The sequence below is a fragment of the Petaurus breviceps genome, unplaced genomic scaffold, assembly GCF_028583685.1.
Source record: "Petaurus breviceps papuanus isolate PSGF00001 unplaced genomic scaffold, PetGlider_PUasm1.0 90977, whole genome shotgun sequence".
NCBI lineage: Eukaryota > Metazoa > Chordata > Mammalia > Diprotodontia > Petauridae > Petaurus > Petaurus breviceps.
The window spans coordinates 42,888,192-42,911,436 of NW_027187391.1; the positions used below are offsets into that span (position 1 = coordinate 42,888,192).

Below are 23,245 nucleotides of genomic sequence, written 5' to 3' on the forward strand. Positions count from 1 at the left end.
GATTCCAATAGTAATGGATAGAGTGTCTTAATGAGATGTCAGTTATAAGATACAACCCTTCTCATAGTATTGCTCACCTGGCTCAGCTCAGACTCCCTGAAATAGTTTTCCACCTCCATCCCTCATGGTAGACATGGTAGACTTCTGCCTCTGTCCAATGAGCTCCTCAAAGGAGCCTTCATTTATGGAAGTACCCATGCTAATTATGCTCACGTCTAACACAGCTCAGAACTGAACCCTCTGTATTATTTTTCCACTTTGCTCCTGTGCACAGGTATATTCTGTCCACACATACCCCTCAGCAAGTTCCCTTTCATGAGTTGCCTTACCCTATTAGAATGTAAGTATCTTGAAGGCAATGGCTGTCTTTCTTTTTGCTTGTACTTGTATCCCTAGTACTTGGCACAGCACCTAGATAAATGCTTTATCTAATCTTTATATAATCTACCAAAACTATATATCCAACCTGGTCACCATTAGTGGGCAGTGGATTAATTCTTCCATCCACTTCTTCCTGAGAAGCCAATCTAAGATTGATGAATTCTCATGACCTCTTTTCAGCATCATGGAGATACTTCTCTCATCTGGTAAGACAGCATAGCCTTGCTTTGCCCCAACCTTTTGACATGGCCGTAGACACCTTTAGTGCAAAGATCATCTCTTTTTCTCCCCTCATAGATTCCCTCTAAATCTATAATCCAATACAGTGAATCCCCCAGGGTATCTGAAATTCCTGGAGGAAAAATGAATTATCCAGAGTAAAAAATGGGAGAGCAGAAATACTTATTTGTAACATCTGAACAAAATTGGTACTTACCTAAAATAGGCCAAAACTATATGATCGGTAAGGCCCATCTCTGTTTTTAGATAATGTCACCATGTCTTCTGGATCTCTTAAATGGGAATGACTATAATACAGTATAGTTTCTTCCTGTAAGAGTTACTTAGGGCAAATAGTTGGCAATGGACCATTAGTTGTGTGGTTTCTGGTCTTCCTTCACAAGTTTTTGTGTAAGGGCTACTTCAAAGGCTATCTCTGACCCACATTAAGCCTATCTCCACGGAAAATGCACAGTAATTCTGGAATGTCAAAATAATGGGGCTATAATAAAAGCCTTTCTCAAGGCCCCAAAGGCCTGTTTTTTTGTTCCAGTAGCCAATGCAATTTAGCCCCCTTACTAAATGTTAAGTAAAAGGTTCAGTTGATCATGAGTATTATAAATCATTGGTAAAAATTCACGGTTCTATGAAAGCATAATAAGATTTTTAATTAAGGGGATGCCTCCCAGTTCCATATAGTTCTCATATACTCTAGAACCATCAGGTCCTAAAATGAATCCCAAAAGGTTATTTGAGGCTGATAGAAGGCACATTTTTTACATAATATAGTGCCAAAACTATATAGGAAAACAGTGAAATATTCTCAAGGACATGTCAAGGATTGATCCAGAGGGTCAGCAAGGATATAATTATTGAAACACTGAAATATTTCCAGGGTATTAATCACCCTAGGGGACACAGCTCAGTTTCAGTAGTGTTCAAATCTATTATATGAGGCTATTTGTTATTTTTCTCCAGCCCTAATTCGTTGATTATAAATACTCTGTAAATCTAGTTTAGCATAAATGAGAACCCTGTATATTCTTCCCAAGCTGTCAGAAATGACAGTCGTTATTTCATTAAGAGCCCACTATAATCAATATGTGGCCATGGCTTCCCCCTTTCTCAGGGGAAAAAAGGAAAAAATGTCCTCGCTGACAACCAAGCTGACAAAACAAGTCCCCTTTTCACTGTTCTGAGTCTAGGCCCACAAAGCTGACTTCTCTTCACCAGTCGCTGCCATGCACTGATGGAGTCTCTGACACTTATCTTTGAGGGGCAGCCTTGGGGTCTCAGATACCTTTTCCCCAACACTGTGCTTTGTCAGTCACATTTGTTCTACTCCGTTCAGTATGAAGATTAGCCTCCTTACTGGAGGAGATGGAAGCAAAGTGGGAGTTGATTAGTTCTATATTTTGTTAAGAGTACACCAACCATTTAATATAAGCAGAAGATCAATCCTCCACTTGTCCTTTTTGCTCCAAACATAGCTTTAAAAGCCTTTTGTTTGGTGTCCTTGGCATTTTCATAAGCCACATTTCATTCTGGGTTTTTTGATACTATTTTTTTCAGTCTACATCATTTATTTGTATTCATCTTCACATAAACAGACTTTTAAAGACTTGGGTAGCTTTCTCACACATAAACTGATATTGGCTTTTGCAAATCCAGATATGTCTTTTGTGAAACACACTGATGCCGGCCTAGAATGGTTGGGAGCAGTTTCTTAACAGATCAATGTTTACCAGAAGTCTACTGAATTTGCCAATAAAGGGTTCACCAACTGTGATTCATTAACATACTCATAAATTGGAGTTCTTTGAAATGGACTATTACTGATAAATTCTGAGACTGTGTACAGAGCTCAAATCTAAGTATGCAAGTACAATAATCCAATGATACATTCTGACAAGCACAAAGTTGGATGTTACCAGACAGAGATACTTAGGAGAATTAGCCTATAACTAACCATAAGCATGCCCCATCTATCAGATATTGAAGTGCTCACCATAAAAGGATTAACAGTGGTCTATAACATAAAGGGAGCAAGGACAATAATGCAAAAAAAATGCAGTTGAGAGTGGGGGACTTAGCAGAGAGATTTTGCCATAGGGTTATAAAATACAGTACTAGGCTAAATCTCCTTGGCTTAATTGACCATGGTGGATTGACAGTGAGCATAGATGAAGAAAGATTACCTGAGAAAAGCAATACAGGTCAAGGAAAAGAGGAATGACTCCCAGGGACACAACTACCCAGAGGGAATTCCATTGTTGAGGGAGCAGCAGAAGTTGGAACACTGAAATGGAGTACCAGTTATGGGCACTGTACTGTACAGTGTACTGTACTGAAGCAAATAGATGACATAATGAATAGAGCAGTGGGCTTAGAATCAGGAAGATAATAGTTCAAACCTGACTCAGATACTCACCAGCTGTGAGATCCTGCACAAGTCACTTAACCTCTGTTTGACTCAGTTTCTTCAAGTGTCAAACAGAGATAATAACAGCGCCTCCCTTGAAGAGTTGTTATGAGGATGAAACAAGATAATATTTGTTTAAAAAATGTCCTTCTTGCCTTGTACCAGAACACAAACATCGTTATACAAAGCATAAGAAAGCATCTCTAACTAAAGCTACTTTACAAATTGCTATGAAAACATTCTGAGCAGATTTGGGGTATTTGTGCCAAAAGAAATCTCTGGAACTCATGCAAAATAGGTATTGCTGGACTAAGAAGTATATGTATATAAGAAGTGTTAGAGCTATGCTCAATGTGTTCAAAGTATTATCTATTCAAGCTGCTTATCTGAACAGCATAAGCACCAGCAAGCCTTTGGAACTGTGTGTTCTTATCTTCAGAACAGGCAGGTAAAACCTAAATAAAATTTTAGTAGTGATGGACCATCTCACCCAGTACACATGGGTCTGCCCAAGCAGAAACTAACCAAGAGACTGTTTTGTAGTAAAGTGTTACGGGAAAAATGTTTCTCTGGACATCCTTGCTAGAAGCCGTTCTGTTGAAGGTCAAGATTTTAAAAGCAAACTACTCAAGTAAGTACTAAATGCAGCAGGAATCAAGAAATCTATAACTACATCTTATTCTCACAATTCTCACCATGTTTAGCCACATATAAGCAAAATGCTCTAGTTAGGGGTCTCAAGAATTTCCAAGACAATTGGCAAACAATAGCATGATGCTTTAGTTTGCATTTAGAAACTCCAGCCAAGAAACAGAATCCTGCCATGAAATCTTGATGGTCAAGAAACAGAAGATAGTAAAACAAAGCTATTTTCCTTCCAAGCAATTGGTAGGTTGAATAATCTTCCAGCCTTTAAAATATTCCCTGAGAAAGAATAAATAAGGTCCTGCAAAGGTGATACATCAAAATGACTTGCTGTACTGCGGAAAATAGTTGGGGTCACCATGTGACTCTGGACATGTTATTTCACTCTGGCCCTCAGTTTCCTTATAAGTAGAGTGAATAGGTACAATTAGATTAAATCTATGTTTCCTTTCAACTCTAAGTTTTATGATATTTTTCATTTGGCCAGACAGTTTAGAGTATACTTTCAAAGTGATGACACTTCTTTCTCTTTGTTCTTTTTATTCTTACTTAATGGTTTCACCCTTAGATTTGCATATAATCATTTAGGTACATTATCCCCTCTCTTGTGCCTCCTTTTTCATTGGATTTATTTCCTGCATAAGTGTCTTTATGGATATATTATAGTCATGAGTCCAATACTGCCAAGAATTGCTGATACATAGGAGACCACATTTCCTTCCTTATGAAATTTCAATTCTATTTTATTTCATGTACTCTGTATTGTTAACTAGATACCGTAGCTGATACCATAAGCATTATACTTGACTTTCTTATCTGCCATTTTCTTTTTTTAATTACTAGGTACCTGCATATACTGTTATTCTTGGGGTTTTTTACTCCCTACTTCTTAGCCTCCATAGTACCTAGTTTTACAGACTTTTTTCTGGGCATTTTTCTTTCTTTTCCTCGAATTTCAGTTTAAAATCTTATTGACAAGGTCAGTACGTTCCCTTTCCACAGAGCCTTCTTTTTATTCGTGACATACACTGGAAAGCTTAACAGGAATACATTGTTCTGGTATTACAAGTTAAGTTCCCAAAATCCTAAATCCTTCCTGGGCAATAAGAAGTTTGATGACTTGCCCAGGGTCACACAACCAGTATGTGGCAGAGGCAGGATTTGAAAGCAACTATTATTGATTCCAGGGCTAGCTTCTCTGAGTCCACCATGTTGCCTGACCTGGCCACTCACCAGGTTGCTTTGAAAGGTCTGCCTCACAGACCTAATACTTCCACCTTATCTCTGGTGGCTCAAAATTATCTTTTTCTGCTGTCTTATGTTCTTCCATTTTCCAAACTTTTGGCAGTAGGTGAATTTCACCACCAACTTGCTTCAGAATCATTTTTTCTCTTTTGCTTCCTTCCTGTCTTCATTTTTCCATTCTGCCTATGAATCTTTCATTCTTTCCAAGAAGGCAGATGCATTCCTAAAACTCTTTCTTCTTTTCCTCCTCTGGTAGGGAGATTAGGTACTTTTTTTCAATTTGTAGCTCATGTAATTTGGGATCACTTCAAATAGAAAGATAAACATAACGCAAACCCTAAAGATTACTGGATTCCAGGGTCTCAAAATGAATGGCAGTCCTTTTATGGTTCTTCTAGAAGATTCCTCTGTGGACTAACTACCATGGCAAACTACCTACTTCTGTACTGATTTACCACCAAATTCTTGGGAAGGCTGTACATGAGAGGCTGTATGGTAGAAGAACTGAAATGGAATCGGAAAATCTGGGTTGTAGTCCCAATTGTCACTTACCAATTCAATAACCCTGAAAAATCAACTTTTCTGGAATTTTTTTAGATTCCCTCTCCTGAGAATGGGGATAATAATACACTTTGCACAGCCTACTTCATAGGATTACTTTGAAGATAAAATGAAATAACATACATAAATTTTTTTTGAAATCTGTAAAGCAGGCATGATCACAAATCACTGCATCAATGTGAGATATATTGAACCTTCTGGTCCTTTCCTCTTACTTCTAATCTTTCATAATCTATAAGATAAATCTATAATTGGCATTTGCCACATATCAAGCCCAGATTACCACATACCCTTGACACTCTTTGATTAAGGTAAAAATAAATACAATACTCAGATCATTGAAGTCCCAAACCACATAAAATAAATAGGTACTGGGGATTCTCTAACATAACTTCTTTTGAACAAATGACCAATGGGTTTTTAAATTCTCCAACTAGAATGTAATGTGTTAAAGACACTATATTTGGTAGATCTAGGTCCAAGTCCTAGTTCTAGCATTTAGCAGCAAATTGTGTGACCTGAGTTCTCTCAGCCCCAGTTTCTCCATCTAAGGGAAGTGGACCTGATGATCTCTCAGGTGATCTTAAGATGAGGCGACCTTTAAGGCTCCTTCAAGCTCTGACGTTCAATTTGTCTATGATCCTAATATTCCTTCAGAATAACATTAACAACTGAACAGAAAAAAAATTCTATTTTGGCACTTTCAGCTCTCCTGGGACTGAAAGAAAATTACCCTGTACAGCACACATTACTCTGAGTTAATATATCTGATTGTCACAAATATGACTGATCTCACAGATGTCATAATATATCTCTCTACATAACATATTAAAGCTTCTTAGATTCTTTTTTCCATAACAGTCAAATGACATATAGAGTATATAAAAATTAACCCACTAGTTTGCTTTTAAGAAAAATCAGTGAACTACATGAACATGATAATCATTCTCCCTTAGTTTCAGGCAACTAATAAAAGATACCTAACTTGCCCAGTTATCACTGTTTAAAATATGAAGATGGATGAGATTTTTCTAGAGTGTGTGTATGTATGCATGTATATACATATGTATTACATATATACATATATGTATATATATAATCATATACAGTATACTTCAAAACTTTAAAAGGTTATTATTTTATCCATTTGGGTACTGCCCCCAATACATGCAAATTCTTATCATTCCCTGCCTTAGCAGATGGTTTCATAAGTTGCTGTATGCCACCACCACTGTCTCCTCCTTCCTCCTACCAAAACAACAACAATAAAAAAAACTGCCCAAATTTCCTCACCTATAGCTTTGTCCAAATTTAGCCACTCTAATTCTTGGATGAAAATACACACAATCCCATTATTGAGCCCATATTCAAAGCCTTTTTCCAATTTAGTAGATCCAATCAGAGCTTCCATTCAGTTAATAACTAATATTTATAGCGTTTACTAGGTGCTAGGCACTATGCTAAGCCTTTCACAAATATTATCTCATTTGTTCCTCATAACAACCCTAGAAAGGAGGAAGTATCATTATCATCTCTATTTTTGCAGATCAGGAATAGAAAATCCGACTTTTAAATATAAGACTCAAGAGTAACATAAAATGGTAAATGTGAATGAGGAATCACAGGGGACTCAATAAGATTAAACTGTTTATTTTCCCATATAGTAAGATGATACATGTAACCCCTAAGAGCTATATGATTATTATGACTATTAGAAGGATTCTCCTTAGACAGAGGGCACAGGATTGAGTCAATTATGCTGGGATGGTGTATAAAAACACACAAACAAACAAAAAAGGTATAAATGAGAGTGATGGATGCCCTGGGAGAAGGGGGAAGTAAGAGGAATAATGGGGGAAATTATCTCACATAAAAGAAGTGTGCAAGAAAGAGCTTTTACAGTGGAGGGGGAAATGGTATTGGAGAGTTTAGGCAATGCTTGAACCTCACTCACATCTAAATTGGTTCAGAAGGAATACACACATACACACACAATTGGTAACAGGAATCCATCTTACCTAAAAAGGAAGAAGGGGGCAAAAGAATGAGGTGATAAAAGAGAGAGAAGATAAAAGAATGCAGTGGACAGAAGTAAAATATATATAGGAGAAACAGGATAAAGAGAGTGAGAAGGCTAAACAGAAGAAAACAGGATGGAGGAAAATGCACAGTTAGTAATCATAAATGTGAATGGTACTAGGATGAACTAGCCCATAAAATGGAAGCATATAGCAGAAAAACCAAAATCTAACAATATGTCATTTATGAGAAACACACTTGAAACAGAGATACACACATGAAGTTAAAATAAAAGACTGGAGACAAATCTATTATTCATCAGCTGAAGTAAAAAAGGCAGGGGATCTCAGACAAAGCCAAAGTTAAAATAGACCTAATTAGTAGGGAAACTAATATATTGCAAAAAAGGAACCATAGACAATTAAATAATATCAATACTAAATATATATGTACCAAAGACGTAGCATCAAGATTCTTAAAGAAAAAGTTAAAAGAATTACAGAAGGAAATAAACAGCAAAACTTTATTAGTGGGGAACCTCAACTTCCCCCTATCAAAGCTAAAAAGTCTAACCATAAAATAAAGAAGTCAAGGAGATGAATATAATCTTTAAAAAGTCAGATATGGTAGACTGAAGAAAACTAAATAGGAACAGAAAGGAATATACCTTTTTTCTCCACTATACATGACACCTTCAGAAAAACTGACCACACATTAAAAACCTCACAACCAAATGCCAAAAAACAGAAATATTAAATGTACCTTTTTCAGGTGATGATGCAATAAAAATACATGTAATAAACGGCTATAAAAACATAGATTAAAAGTTAATTGGAAATTAAACAATCTAATCCTAAAGAATGAATGGGTCAAAAAACAAATCACAGAAGCAATCAATAATTTCATTAAAGAGAATGACAACAATGAGACATTCCAAAATTTGTGGGATGTAGGCAAAGCAGTACTTGGAGGAAAATTTATATTGCCAAATGCATACATTAATAAAAGAGAGGTGAGCAGATCAATGAATTAGCCATGCAACTATTAAAAAAACCTAGGAAAAGAATAAATTTAAAAATCTCCAATTAAACACCAAATTGTATATCCTGAAAATCAAAGGAGAGGTTAATAAAACTGAAAATAAGAAAACCACTGACCTAACCAAAAAAAACCTAGGAGCTAGCTTTATGAAAAGAAAAAATAAGAGAAACAATTAGTTAATTTCATTAAAAAGAAAGAAAACCAAATTACCAGTATCAAAAATGAAAAAGGCAAATGTACCACCAATGGAGATGAAATTAAAGCAATTATTGGGAGTTATTTTGCCCAATTATATGACAGTAAAACTGATAATCTAAGTAAAATGGATGAATATTTATAAAAAATATAAACTGTTCAGATTAACCAAAAAAGAAACAGAATACTTAAATAACCCTATCTTAGAAAAAAAATTAAACATGCCACCAATGAGCTGCCTAAGAAAAAATCCCCAGGACCTGATGGATTTAAAAGTGAATTTTACCAAACATTTAAGTAACAACTGTGTGGAATCCTTCCCTTTCATCAACAATGATTCATATAGTGACAGAAAATGAGAAAAACAGTGCTACGAACTTTCAAATCACTTATAAATATTCATCTAACTTGACACCACAAATCTGAGATCCTTGATCAATTATAAGCAAGCCAACAAACTACTGGAGGAACAGAAACATATTACTCTTGAACATCCTTGCTATCAATGAAATGAGAAGAAATAAGTAAGGTTCAGCTAAATAAAAGAATGACTCAGATTCTCTTTGGAGAATCTTCCTTCAAAAGGGAAAGAAAAGAGTTAGTTTTACAGTGCTACCAAAGACCACAGGAAAGATCATTTCATGGGGTGGTTGGTCATCTTATCTTGCAATGATCATGATGAAAATTTTTAAAAGGACCACAATGAAACTAACTACAAGCTAAAATCTAAATCTGTTTCAGAGAATAAGAAAGTCTGAAATTCTACAAATATCTCAGTGAGATCCTCTAAACTAAGTCAACAGAAATCTAAATACTTGGTGATTTCAATGAATAGATGATGCAAAGGGACAGACAGCTGATTCATACATCAGTACAATACATTCATTGGTAACTAGTTGTTTACTTTTTGTTAAGATATAATTGTGATGTTACTTAGTTCTCTCAATGTACAATGCCTTCCAAATATCTTCTTGAAGAATAAAGTGTCCCCTATATAAAGGCATAACTTCTGCATAGTATAAAAGCTTTTGGCCACTTTAATTTCTTAAGTTAAATTATATTTTACCTTTTGCTATTCTCCCAATGCTCTGAAAAATCAAAATTTGTAGTGACACAAAAAGCAACAGAGAGATGATGGAATTTAAATGGGCAAAGGAACCTGCATAGAAAATTTTAAGAACCTAAAGATGGATTCAGATGCTCAGTTTCTATCTATTGGCTCCTCCTCCCTTGCTTCCAACAAACATGCCCAGATCTCCTGCATCTTAAAAAAGAAAACTTCAAGCTATCGTCCTACATTTCTCCTCTCACTACCAAACTCTTAGAAAAAGCTCTCTATACTCATTGACTCCACTTCCTTCACTCTTACTCATTTACTAACAATCTGACTTTTGATCCTACAACCCAAATTAAATTGCTGTCTCCAAGATCATCAACGACCTTCCTACTTAAATCCAAAACTTTTTTTAGTCTTCATCTCTCTTGACCCCTCTGAAACTTTTAATACTGCTGACTATCCCAACCCTACTGACACTTTCTTCTAAAATTTTCCTGACATTGTACTCTCCTGGTTCTCCCCTACTTGGCCTACTCTTGGCCCACTTCTCAGTCTTCTTTGCTAGATCAACATTCATCCTTTGCCTGCTTCTTTTCTCTCTCTACCTCCTATCTTTCAGTGATCTAATCAGTTCCCAAGTGTTCCAACTACCATATCAATACAGATGATAGACTGCCTTGAATTATATCATTCCATTCTGAACTCAAAGGCAACTGAGGAAGAAGCAAGAACTTTCTGCTTGGAAACATAGCTCTGAAAGGTCCAGAATATCAAGGGAATTAATGAAATGAAATGCTAGGGAAGGTGGCTTATCCATACCCATATCTTAAATTGTATTTTAAAGCAGTGATCATCAAAAACACTTGGTACTGGCTAAGAAATAGAAGGGTAGATCAGTGGAATAGGTTAGATACACAAGACACAGCAGTCAATGATTATAGCAATCTACTGTTTGAGAAACCCAAAGACCCCACCTTCTGGGATGAGAACTCACTGTCTGACAAAAACTGCTGGGAAAACTGGAAAATAGTATGGCAGAAACTGGGCATAGACCATTATCTAACACCATATACCAGAATAAAATCCAAATGGGCACATTACCTAGGTATAAAGGCTGATACTATAAACAAATCAGGGGAGCAAGGAACAGTTTTACCTGTCAGATTTATGGAGAATAGAGGAATTTATGACCAAACAAGAAATAGAGATCATTATGAAATTCAAAATAGATACTTTTGATTACATTAAATTTAAAAGGTTTTGTACAAACAAAGCCAATGCAACCAAGATTAGAAGGGAAACAGAAAAATTGGAAAGACCTTTTACAACCAGTGTCTCTGATAAAGGTCTCATTTCTAAAATATATAGGGAACTGAGTCAAATTTATAAGAATACAAGTCATTCCTTAGTTGACAAATGGTCAAAGGATATGAACAGGCAGTTTTCAGGGGAAGACATTAAAGCTATCCATAATCATAAGAAAAAATGCTCTAAATCACTATTGATTAGAGAGATGCAAATCAAAACAATTCTGAGATACCACATCACACCTATCAGACTGGCTAACATGGCAAAACAGAAAAATGATAAATGTTGGAGAGGATGTGGGAATATTGAACACTAATTCATTGTTGGTGAAGCTGTGAGCTGATGAACCATTCTGGAGAGCAATTTGGAACTATGCCCAAAGGGCTATAAAAATGTGCATACCCTTTGACTCAGTAATACCACTTCTAGGGCTGTATCCCCAAGAGATCATAAAAATGGGAAAAGGACCGACATGTACAAAAATATTTGTAGCAGTTCTTTTTGTGGTAGCCAAGAACTGGAAATCAAGGGGATACCCATCAATTGGGGAAAGGCTAAACAACTTGTGATATATGAATGTAATGGAATACTATTGAGCTATAAGAAATGATGAACAGGCAAACTTCAGAGAATCCTAGAAAGACTTATATGAACTGATGCTGACTGAGGGTAGCAGAACCAGGAGAATATTAAACACAGTAACAGCCATAGTGTGCGAGGATTGATTTTGATAGACTTAGCCCTTCTCAGCAATGCAAGGACCTAAAATAATTCCAAAGAACAGATGACAGAAAATGCCAATCACATCCAGAGAAAGAATTATGGAGTTGGAATGCAGAACAAAGAAGACTATTTTCTTTTTTGTTTTGTTTTCTTTTTTTCTTTCCTGTAGCTTTTCCCATCCATTATAATTCTTTTGTGCAACATGACTAATGTGAAAATGCGTTTAATAGGAATGGATGTGTAGAGCCCATATCAGATTGCAAGCTATCTTGGGGAGGGAGGGGAAAGGGAAGGGGAGAAAATTTAAAACTTATGGAAATGAATTAATAATTTAATTTTTTTAAAAAGAAGAAATAGGGGTGGCTAGGTGGCACAGTGAATAGAGCACCAGCCCTGGAGTCAAGAGGTCCTAAGTTCAAATCCGGCCTCATACACTTAACATAAAAACTAGCCATGTGACCTTGGGCAAGTCACTTAACCCCAACTGCCTTCCAAAAAGCAAAAAAATTTAAAAAACTTAAAAAAATAAAAAAGAAGAAATATAGGTCTCAAATTCCTTTTATAATGAAATGTGGTAAAGTATGGAGGTTCTCAAAATGTGGTCCATGAACCTCTAGAGGGGTCAATACCCTTTCAGGTGGTCCACAAGGTCAAAACTATTTTTATAATACTCAGATGCCATTTACCTATTAAAATATTCCCCCTTTTCCAACTACTTATCTACATGAATCTTAATTTTCTTCATATATTTAACTAAAACAATAAATCACAACAGATTGAATGCAGAAACAGATATGAGTATCCAACCTTTTTCTATTAAGCCAGAAATTAAAGAGATTTGCAAAACTACATAAAATAATACCTTTCTTTTCAATAATTTTTTTTTGCTTTGGAAAATATAGTCATTTTTTCATAAAATGTTATTTATACTAACATGTAATTGCTTTATTAGAATTAAGTTAATTAATGAATAAATATTATTAAATTTTATGAATTTTAATTTCTAATATGGTAAATATTAAAAGATATAACCCACATAAACAAAAGTTCTTTTGGATCCTCAATAAATTTTTAGAGTTCAAAGGAGTCTTAAAAGTTTGATAACTGCTGATAAAGTAAAAAAAAAAAACCCTGGATCAGAAGGGATCCAAATCTTGACTCTTCTACTTAATGCCTGTGTAACCTTGGGCAAGTCATACTTAACTTCTATAATAGTAACAAGAATTTGAAGATCTTTCCTGCCCCTTAATAAGCCTAAGGGAATTTGAAAACTTTCCCTACTTCCAAGATCTTCCCTGCCTCCTCATAGGAATTTAATCACATGGAGCCTGTGGTGGGAGGAATTTGCTGAGGGGTGGAGCAGAACCCACAGGAAGCTGGGAGTCAGAGCAGTTAGAGCTGGAGGAGAAGATACACTTAGGGAGACAGCTAGGCTTGTGAGTATTAGTTTGTGGGAAGGCTAAAGGATGGTATGGCTTTCTGCTGCATTGTGATGTATTAACTTCTATGTTGCTATGATGGATTCATTTCCTGGTGATGGGATTTGGTTTTCTGGTGTCTGAATAAATGTTTTGTTTCTGTCTTCTATATGGAGAGTCTGTTATATTTTGTGATTGAGAACTATGCTGTAATATTTACAGTTGACATTGACGCTGTGGATATTGCATTGGTGCTATAACTTCTCTGGGCATTATGTTCCCCATCAGTAAAATAAGGGACTAAAATTATAGCAAAGCTTGCATTAACCTCTAAATCATATTATTCTACCATAAATCCTAAAGTTGGAGTTAAAATACTTTATCTTTTTTTAGCCATTTTTGGAGGGAGGAAGGTAAGGCAATTCAGGTTAAGTGACTTGCCCAAGGTCATGCAGCTAGTACATGTGTTAAGTGTCTGAGGCTGGATTTTAACTCTGGTCCTCCTGACTGCAGGGCTGGTGCTCTATTCACTGTGCCACCTAGTTGCCCCTAATACCTTATCTTTTTTTACTTACAAACTGGATAAGAAAGCAATTAACCAGAGACATGTGGAACAATTATTCAGAGACCCTCATTATGAGTGTTTAAGAAGGGGTGAATTGACCATGGTGCATGGAGGATAGAATGGGGCCACATATCACTAACATAAAACAAGGAAAGAAAAACCATTTGCTTTAGTCATTCATGTAATATATTCTCCTGATGAAATAGAAGATTTAGTTTGGCTAGTTAGCTTTAAAAGGCATAAATTAGAGAATTTTAAATCACTTTGTTAATTATTTTATAAAACATATCATAATGCATCATTATATTTAGGTGCCATTTACTTTTGCAAATGAACTTTTAATTGTCCAGTTCCCTTCTTTTTAAATACTCTTTGTCACAGCTTTAAAGTGAACTATCATTTTTAAAATTATGGAATATTTAAAGTGAAAAATTTATTAAAAAGAATCTTATTTTTGTCTAGTTCAAAAACATATGAAAAATAAACCTTTATACATGACTAATACATTGAACATAGTTAATGTTCACTGAGGTCTACCATTACTAAAAATGGCGGGGGGAAACGAGGGTTCAGAGGACTGCATCAATAAAATCATGACAAAATCTCCCTAGCTCCCCACTTCCTTCCAAGAGAAAATGAGAGAGATCAGGGTGTATAGCCAATTACACATTCATATAGATGCCAATATTATTTTAGGATCACATCCTTCAGCACAAAATTTTGGAGCATGTTATCAAAATTTTAAATATATAATACATTACTGATTTTTAAAACAGTGAAGAAAATTAAATTTTTGTCACAGACTCAATCAGATAATGGAATATTCTATATTTGGGAACTAAAAATGGCTTCAGATGGGGCATTTACATCTAATATGCACATTCTGGCCCTTGGAGATGGAATCTCTAAGTACATTTTGCAGATTCTCAGAAGCCTTCTCCTGTCCTAAAAGTGATCTGCTTTCTGCTCTGTATACTTTCTGAACCCATCAGAGCAACAAGCAAACTCGATCCTCTTTCCATCAGATAGGAAAAAAGCAACATGACAATAAGGTTATTCCTCATTCCCTCATTCCTCCTCTACTGTTTGTAAAACAGAAGATGGCCTGATCATTTTCTGACCTAGGCTAGGTGCAAAGATAAGCAAACTGAAAGAGAGATTGAGTATGTGTGTGGGTTTAAGTATGTGCAATGACAGAATAAGAACCAGGAGACCATTAAAAATAAATTTAGTGACTGGGTAAGGGACTAGATAGGCAGGAAGAGGGGGCAGGAATGTTTTGGGAGGAACAGCTAAGGTTGCTATGATTTTTTTCTGTGTTAAGTGGGGGAGGTAGTGATCAGAGGTTAAGGAATGGAAGGCACCAAGAAATTTGGGAATAATGAGTAATGCATTTCTTTTTTTTGTGGTGTGTGCCCAATATGTAATATCTTGCCTTTATTTTGGTGTAAAAAAATAGGATACAGTTCTATCCCACCAACAGAACTTGTCTTCCACTGTTACCTAATGCAAACCTACAGGTCAGACTTACTTCCAACTCCCACTTCTCAACTTCACAAATGCTATATTCGTTCTCCCAGTCAACTGACACATCTTCAAGAATGAAGGACAAACAACTTATTAAGCAAGTAGCATCTGTCACACATAATGCAAAGTGCTAAAGATACAAAGATAAAAGTGAAACAGTCCCTGTCCTCAAGGAGCTCACCCTCTACTGAAAGAGACCATATATAACATATATAACATAAAAATCTATTGGTATATGCAAAGCTGATACAAAGATACATTCAGGAGAAATGCACTAACAACTGGAGGAAGAGGAAAGGCCTCCACTTAAACAACCTCTTTAATTGGAATCCTGGCTTTCACTCCTTTCTACTCCATCCTCTGCAGAGTTACCAGAATCATCTTCCTATAGAATAAGGCGATTTTAATACCTTGCTCAAGAATTTTAAGTGACTTCTTATTGACTCCTGGATGAAAGAGAAATTTCTCAGCTTGGCATTAAAAACTCTTCTTTAAATTCCAGCCTGTCTTTCCAGGCTTTTGTTATTTTTCTTTCCTTTCACATACTATGTTCCAGGCAAACTGACCTATTTGCTATTCTCCATATTCTGTGACAGTCCATATTCCACCTTCATCCCTTTGCATAGGCTATTTCCCATGCTTAGAATGCTCTCCATACTCACTTGTGGCTCTTACAATCCTTAGCTTTCTTTAAGTTTTGGCTCACAGACTATCTCTTTTTTTTCAAAAAGCTTTTCCTGATGCTTATGCCCATTAGTGTTCTCTACCTCACCAAATAATCACATATTTACTTATGTATTCAAGCATTTATTTGTATAGCTCCAGTGGAATGTAAACTCCTTGAGGAAAAGGGAATGGTTTTTTTTTTCCATTTGGTCTAGTGCTTACTGGAGCACGTTGCACATAGTAGGTATTTAATAAGAATCTGTTGGGTTGAATTAGTCAGCACTACTCTTTGGCCTGGGTTACTTCTTACAGAGTCCTCCTCTGCTGCCACACATGCTCAATTAGCCTCTCTTTTCCCTTCATGGGCACAGGAGAGGAGCCCAGAAAGAAAATGAAAGGGACCACAACGTGCACCTGCATAAAAGGGGAAAGAAGAAACAATCATAGCTCTTGATCTTTTGGTTAAATAACCTGTGAAGTTGGCTAATGTTAAATGTTTTTGTAACCACTAATAGACTACTGTGAAGTAGCTAGTCAATAAGTGACTAGCTTTACCTTCAGAACTCAATATGCATCCTTGTGAATCCTTCTCTGTGGCATATGGGTCCATTGTCTACAGAAGAGCACACAACTAGCTGCTCTCCATAGTGATGAAAAGGGAAGTATCATAGACCCGTAAGTGAGAACACAAATGTGCATTTTTTTAGACTTGACTGCAGACACTCAATTTTTTAAAATGGTCTGGATATATTAGCATAATACCTGTTTCATATCCTTTCGAGAAAACTATGAAATGAAAAATGTCATTCACAATGTTTCTAATATTCATCTTTGTGTTTTTTTTATATTATTTCTGGGTTCAGGGACTTGAAGAATGAGGATTTATAGGATGATATGTAAAAGATGAAAGGATGAATTGCATATATACTCACGAATTCATAACAGCATTACAAAGTGAATACTATTTCCATTGTTTAACAAGGAAATGTAGTTTCTGTTTATTTAGAGTTATGTTTATTATTACAAACATCTGGATCAACACATTCATTTTTCACTGTCCTGTTTGGTAGATGCACTTCAAACATTTCAAATTACATGCTGAGGGAACACTCTGATCTGAGCCGTAAACTTGGAAAACTTGTTATGCTACACAGCACAGCTATCTGTCCAGTGCAGGCTTTCCTATTAAAACAGAGTAAGTCATGTGTCAAGTACATCAAAGATATTTTCATCGGCAAAGAACACAACTGCTTCCCTCGAAGTGAAGACAACTTACTGGATTCATCTGTCCATTTTGTACTTTTCCTGAGACAGAGTAGGAGGTTGCAAGGGATTGCTACTGAGGAAGACTAGGTTTCTGGTCTGGCGTTATAGATAGTTGTGTTTACTCAGTATCTTAGAATCATAAGATTTAGAGATAATCTAGATCAAACTCCTCCTTTTCCAGATGAGGAAATGGGCTCAAAGAAGTTGTAACTTGTGCTTACTCAAGATACAACTAGTAAGACACAGAATCAACACTCAATCCCAGGTCTTCTGACTCCCCATCCTAGGTTCTTCCTTATACTTCTGGAGGCTGGGTGCAATAAAGACATTGGTGATACTGGGTGAAATGTGGCCCTGAATGCATTCTTCCGTTTAGTCAAACATTTATTAAGTATATACTAAGTAGAGATTCCTGTACCAGGCAGCAGGCATGATGCCTAAGGTTATCTCTGCCTTCAAGGAGCCTTACAATTATCATATCTGCAGATAACTCCCAGGATCTTCATATTCAGCCATAGTCTTTCTCATGAGCTTGATTCCCATATTACCAATTGTCTATTGGACATTTTGAAATGGTTGTCCTCTAAGCATCTCAAACTTAACATGTCCCAAACAGATCTTAGCATCTTTCTCTCACCCAGACCACCTCTCTCCTGACCTTCCTAATTTCTGTCAAAGACACCACCTTTCCAGTCACCGGGTCTTAACAATCACAGTCAATGAGCTAAACTCCTTCTTCCCCCTTACCCTAAATCTATTTTCAAGATTCATCAATTCTACTTCCATATCTCTCTTATTGTTCTCCATCCTTCAAATTTACACAGATGCCACCAGGTCTTCATCACCTCTCACCCATTAAAGTACTGGGGAAAGAGCTGGACATCCAACTTCAGATGCAGTTTGATCAGTTCAGAATGACACAGTGAGGCTATCTGCCTTTATTGAAGCACTATCGTCAATGCAAATGAAGACCTGGTTAATATGAATGGCTGTCAAGTCAGGTCTCTTCCCATTCTGTACTTTTAAACCTTAAATGCAGGACTTTACATAATGTGTCCTGTTTTGCTTTGGGTTTTTTTTCAGTCCATCATTTGAATCTGCTGAATTCTGTCCAAATGACATTCAGTTTGGGGGTCATTTGAAATTTCCTCAGTGTGCTTTCTATGAATCAAGTGGTTGATTAAAACATAGACAAGATAGAGCCGTAGGATATATTACTACCAATTTCCCTTCAGGTTGACTTGAATTTGAAAGAGTTAACAATTTCCTAAATGTGGTCACTTCCTCCACTGATAATGCATCACTACTCTTCAATTCCATGTGATTTTTGTTAATGGTTTTTAGTAAACTTCCCCTCCTCCCCCAAAGAATATCTACCTAATGGACTAGAGGGCTTCCTCTGGTCATCTGAGTGTCTCAAGAGTACCGATGTACTACTCAGGCTAATCATCTGTTGTTTCTAATTCACAATAATCACAACCAGCTACCTGCATTCATGGTCACAAATATTTGCAATGATGTTTTTTATTCCCACATTTAACATTCAAGTTATCATGGGTAACGTGCTACAGAACATATATGACTACCATACATGGATCCTTTACCTTTAAGGTTGCTTATCATTTTAATTCTTCTGAGATCATGATGTTACTTGATTTATAGCCATACACAACATCATTGGAAGAATGTTGGCATTCAGAAGATGGTTTTTTCCAGTGGTCTTTTTTACTGACTATCCTCTCATGCCTGCAATGAACTCACTCCTATGCTATGCCTTCTGACTTTCTTAAAAATTTTGGTCAAATATCACAGTTAGGTGGCACAGTGGCCTGGAGTGAGGAAGACATGAGTTCAAGTATGTCCTCAGGCATTTATAAGTTACGTGAACAAGTCACTTAACCTCTGTCTGCCTCAGTTTTCCCAACCGTAAAATGGGAGATAATAATAGCACCTATAACTCAAGGCTTAACCTGGCACATGGTCAGAGTTTAATAGATACTAGCTACCTACCTATCTTCTGCAGGAGGCTTCTCCTGTCATTTCAAGAAACTACTAGAGCCTTGCCTCTGATATTCCCTTCCATTTATGAAATATATGTGTATGTGTAGACTCACACACACATACAGATACATATATATGATGTGTGTGTCTATACACACACACAAATAATGTATGATTTTTTGCATGTCTGCCCTATTAAAATGTGAGCTCCTTAAGGGTAGGGATTCTGTTTTTGCCTTTATTGTATGCCCAGAACTTACCCAGCACCTGGCACATTATAAGTACCTGTTGATTGACTGCTGACTGGCACTGAAAGCAATGTGAAATTTACCAAAAGCAATCCACCATTATCTTCTGTTCCAATCCAAGTACAAGCCCACCTTATTCATATACAGTTCTTTATCACATACTTTCTGAAAGACTACTTTGGTTGGCCTGTCCATTTAGGTGCATAGAATAATAGATCAATCTGTGTGCTTTTATCTACTTTCTTTTTCAAATGAGAATTATTAGTCCATCTGTTGCATTATTGTAGATTTCTTTGAAGACTGGCTTTGTAGTGTTGTAAGGCTTGATGAAATTTGTACTATAAAATGAGGCTATCTCTGTAGTATTTGCCTCTCAGAGTTGACGTGAAGATCAAATGAAATAATGAATGTAAAGTACATTGTAAATCAAAGCATTTCATAACTAGTAGGATTAGTATTGTGTCATCTGCAAATAGGAGCATTTGGAAAACCTTGTAATCATTTCTGCTTTCCAGCTATGTATTATACAGAATATATCCCATGACACTGCAGAACACTCTTGACAAACATCATCTTGCTTGATGTCAATATTGAATTTATCACTGAATGAACAAATCTATGTAATGGCTTTTTTTTCAAGGAGCCTTATCTAAGTTTGATGGATGGATGATAGATACCTTGTCTAAGGTAAACCTCAGCTATATTTCATCTTAGGGAATCAAATGCTTTTTAAAACCAATTAAAAAGCAAAATTTCATATTCCCTATACCTTTCATTCTTCCACGAAAGTCTGATTATGATGTCTCATCATAAAAATAGCCTGAGTTTTTTAAGAACATGTTAATAGACCACATATCCATGCCATAAAGGCTTCATGTATGGTCCTAAAGACATCTAGAGATCTGCCTTCTAAAAATCAGCCCAAATATGGGGAGCATCATCCCAGTAAACTGGCTACCAGGTGATTATTTGTTTATGGATTTTTGCAACAATAGAACAAAGAAAACTTTTATAATGGCACTCAGTTGTGTCTAGCTTTATGATTCTCTAGTGAAAATGGAGTAGAAAAAAAAGTGGGCAGAGGGCTCTAAGAATTGCAGTTTGTATTTTCTACAAACATTCACTTAATTATGGTACTAAACATGTGAGATCCTTGTCCAATCTCCAGTGAGTCAACATGCTACTGGTGGTATTAAATCATATCAATAATATCAATATTGAAATTTTTGCTATTAGTGAAACCAGAAGATATAAGAAAGCAGAAGCGAAATGGAAGGTTCTCCTTGAAGAGGTAAATAAAGGAGCTAGAAGAGTCAGTTGTATTGTGTGCCCAATGGCAATAAGAAACATCATTTCAGAGGGTACAGTCTGACTTTCAGTGCTCACAAGGAGCATAAAGAAAAGAAAATAGTAGGAGAGTGTAACAGACTATGTGCCAATATCTGTTGTAGACGATAAGGATCTAGAGAAAATCTATAAAGAAAACAATAAGGGTGGTTAGGTGGCACAGTGAATAGAGTTCTGGCCCTGGAATCAGGAGGGCCTGAGTTCAAATCCGACCTCAGACACTTAACACAAAAACTAGCTGTGTGACCTTGGGCAAGTCACTTAACCCCAATTGCCCTACCTTCCCCCCTCCAAAAAAAAAAAACCATACCATAAGACCCTCCAAATTAAGTTAAGATTTACTTTAACATTTGGTGACTTAAAAGTAAAAGTGAGCATAGTAAAGAATGGTGGAAAATATGTTGGAATAGGAGGTAGTGCTTGACTTAAGTTTTGAAGAAAGCTATGGGCTCAAAGAGGTAGAGGAGAAGAAAGATTATGTTCCAGGCATAAAGGACCACCTAGTTAAAGTCATGGAGATAAGAGACAGGATGGCATGAAGAGGAAGAAGAAATAGTATTAAAGTCCCTCATGCCTATGTAGAATGCTCTACCCTATCTCTGACACCTGAAATTCAAGGCTTCAAGGCTTAGATCAAGTGTTTGGTCCCCTGGGCCATGAAAGCCCTTCCTTCCAAGGTTACCCCATGTTTGATTCATAGGTATCTTGTATCTATCCACACAGGTACAAGTTCTCTCTTCTATTAAAATGTAAGTTCTTTGAGTGGGGACTGTTTTGCTTTTCTCCATATATACTCTTAGGATAATATTCGGCACATAGGCACTCAATAAATGTTTGTAAGTTCAATGATATTATGGGAAAAGGAGGTAGGACATTCATTTAGTAAGAATGAGGGGAAATAAATTGCCTTCATGTTGCAATGGTACTCAGGTAATATGAAATTACTGTAAAAAAAAAAGACTTCTTCTAGTACACTGGGTGGGAAGCTCCTCACAATTTTATGGGTGATTTATGGGAGGACAAAAAGAGGAATCACACAATATAAGAAGGCATGGATGAGTCATGAGGTGCATTGTTGGAAAAAAAAAAGGATTCACATCAACAAAATCACAAATCCAGTGAATTATTTACAAGATTGAAAAGATGTTCATTTAGAAAACTGCCTATGAAAAATCCTTATTCCCTTCTTGATTTTTCCACTGAGGATATCTTCAGCAGGTACATCCACTATTTCCACAGATATTTTTATAGTGATAAGAAAACAGGCATATACAATGTTGATAATCACCAATGTCTCTTGGTAACTTTAGGTATTCTTTTTGGTAAATATATCACTTATTATCTTTTCTATTTTTATGACATCTTCCTCTCTTTGAGCTACCTTGAGAAATGATCCCTGATTACTTTAAATTTTTAGCTCAATTCTTAGAATCTCTGCTGCTGAAAGGGATAATTACTAGGTGGTTTATTGAGAGGATATATGTACATAGATCATAGGATAATAGATTTAGAACTGGAAGAAATCTGCCTGGTACACATGATATTAACTGACTTGCTTGTTAGGAGCACAAACTAGACTTAGTTCCTAAAAATTTAAACTCTGATTAATACAATGATAAAACACAATTCCAGATAATGAAGCATGTTATCCATTTTCTGACAGAGAAGTAATAGACTCAGAGTATAGAATGAAACATACTTTTTGGACAAAACCAATACAGGGATTAGTTGTAAATGGCTATTCATAATTGTTCAAGGACTTTGGCTTATTTGTTTTTTTAATGGGGAGGGGGAAAGGAGAAAGAGAAAAAATATATTTTAGTTAATTTTTTTAATTTAATTTAATTTTTAAAAGACATGTATCCTAGTTTCCAGATTTAAAAAGAAGCCAAAGGACCAAAGAGAAGAATAATTGCTATCAGTATAAGTGAGATTTGAAGCTGTCAAAATAACCCTTGTCAAAATTATAATTTTATAATTTCTTATAAACAAATATTTATAAATATTTACATTCATAACTTTATAAATAAAACATATAATTAGTTTGTTATAACTGGAGATGAGGCCTACATTGAATAACAACTATTTTGTTATAATTTATATAATAGTTTACTCATAATGAAGTCAAGAAAAACCAACAGGTCACTGGAATAATGAGCAGGACAAGTCAGTGTTGTCTGACAACTATTATTATGTGGGAGTATCTGAGATACACCTATTTATAACAGTTGTTGGAGAGCCGCCTTTCTGACAGTATTTCACTCTTTTTCCTTTTGTCAAGTATTTGATATGGTTTTAGAGATTATCATATTTCTTTTCCTAGCACTAATCTATCATGAAAAGCAAATATATTTGGATATTTACTATGAGAATATTCAGTGAACAGAACTC

The 23,245-nt window shown here is 35.9% G+C and overlaps 1 protein-coding gene across 1 annotated transcript in view; it reads right to left on the minus strand.

Annotated features, from left to right (window-relative positions):
• Window positions 1-23,245, minus strand: part of FIG4 (FIG4 phosphoinositide 5-phosphatase) — a 150,799-nt gene that overhangs the window by 15,861 nt on the left and 111,693 nt on the right. The window lies entirely within an intron of this gene.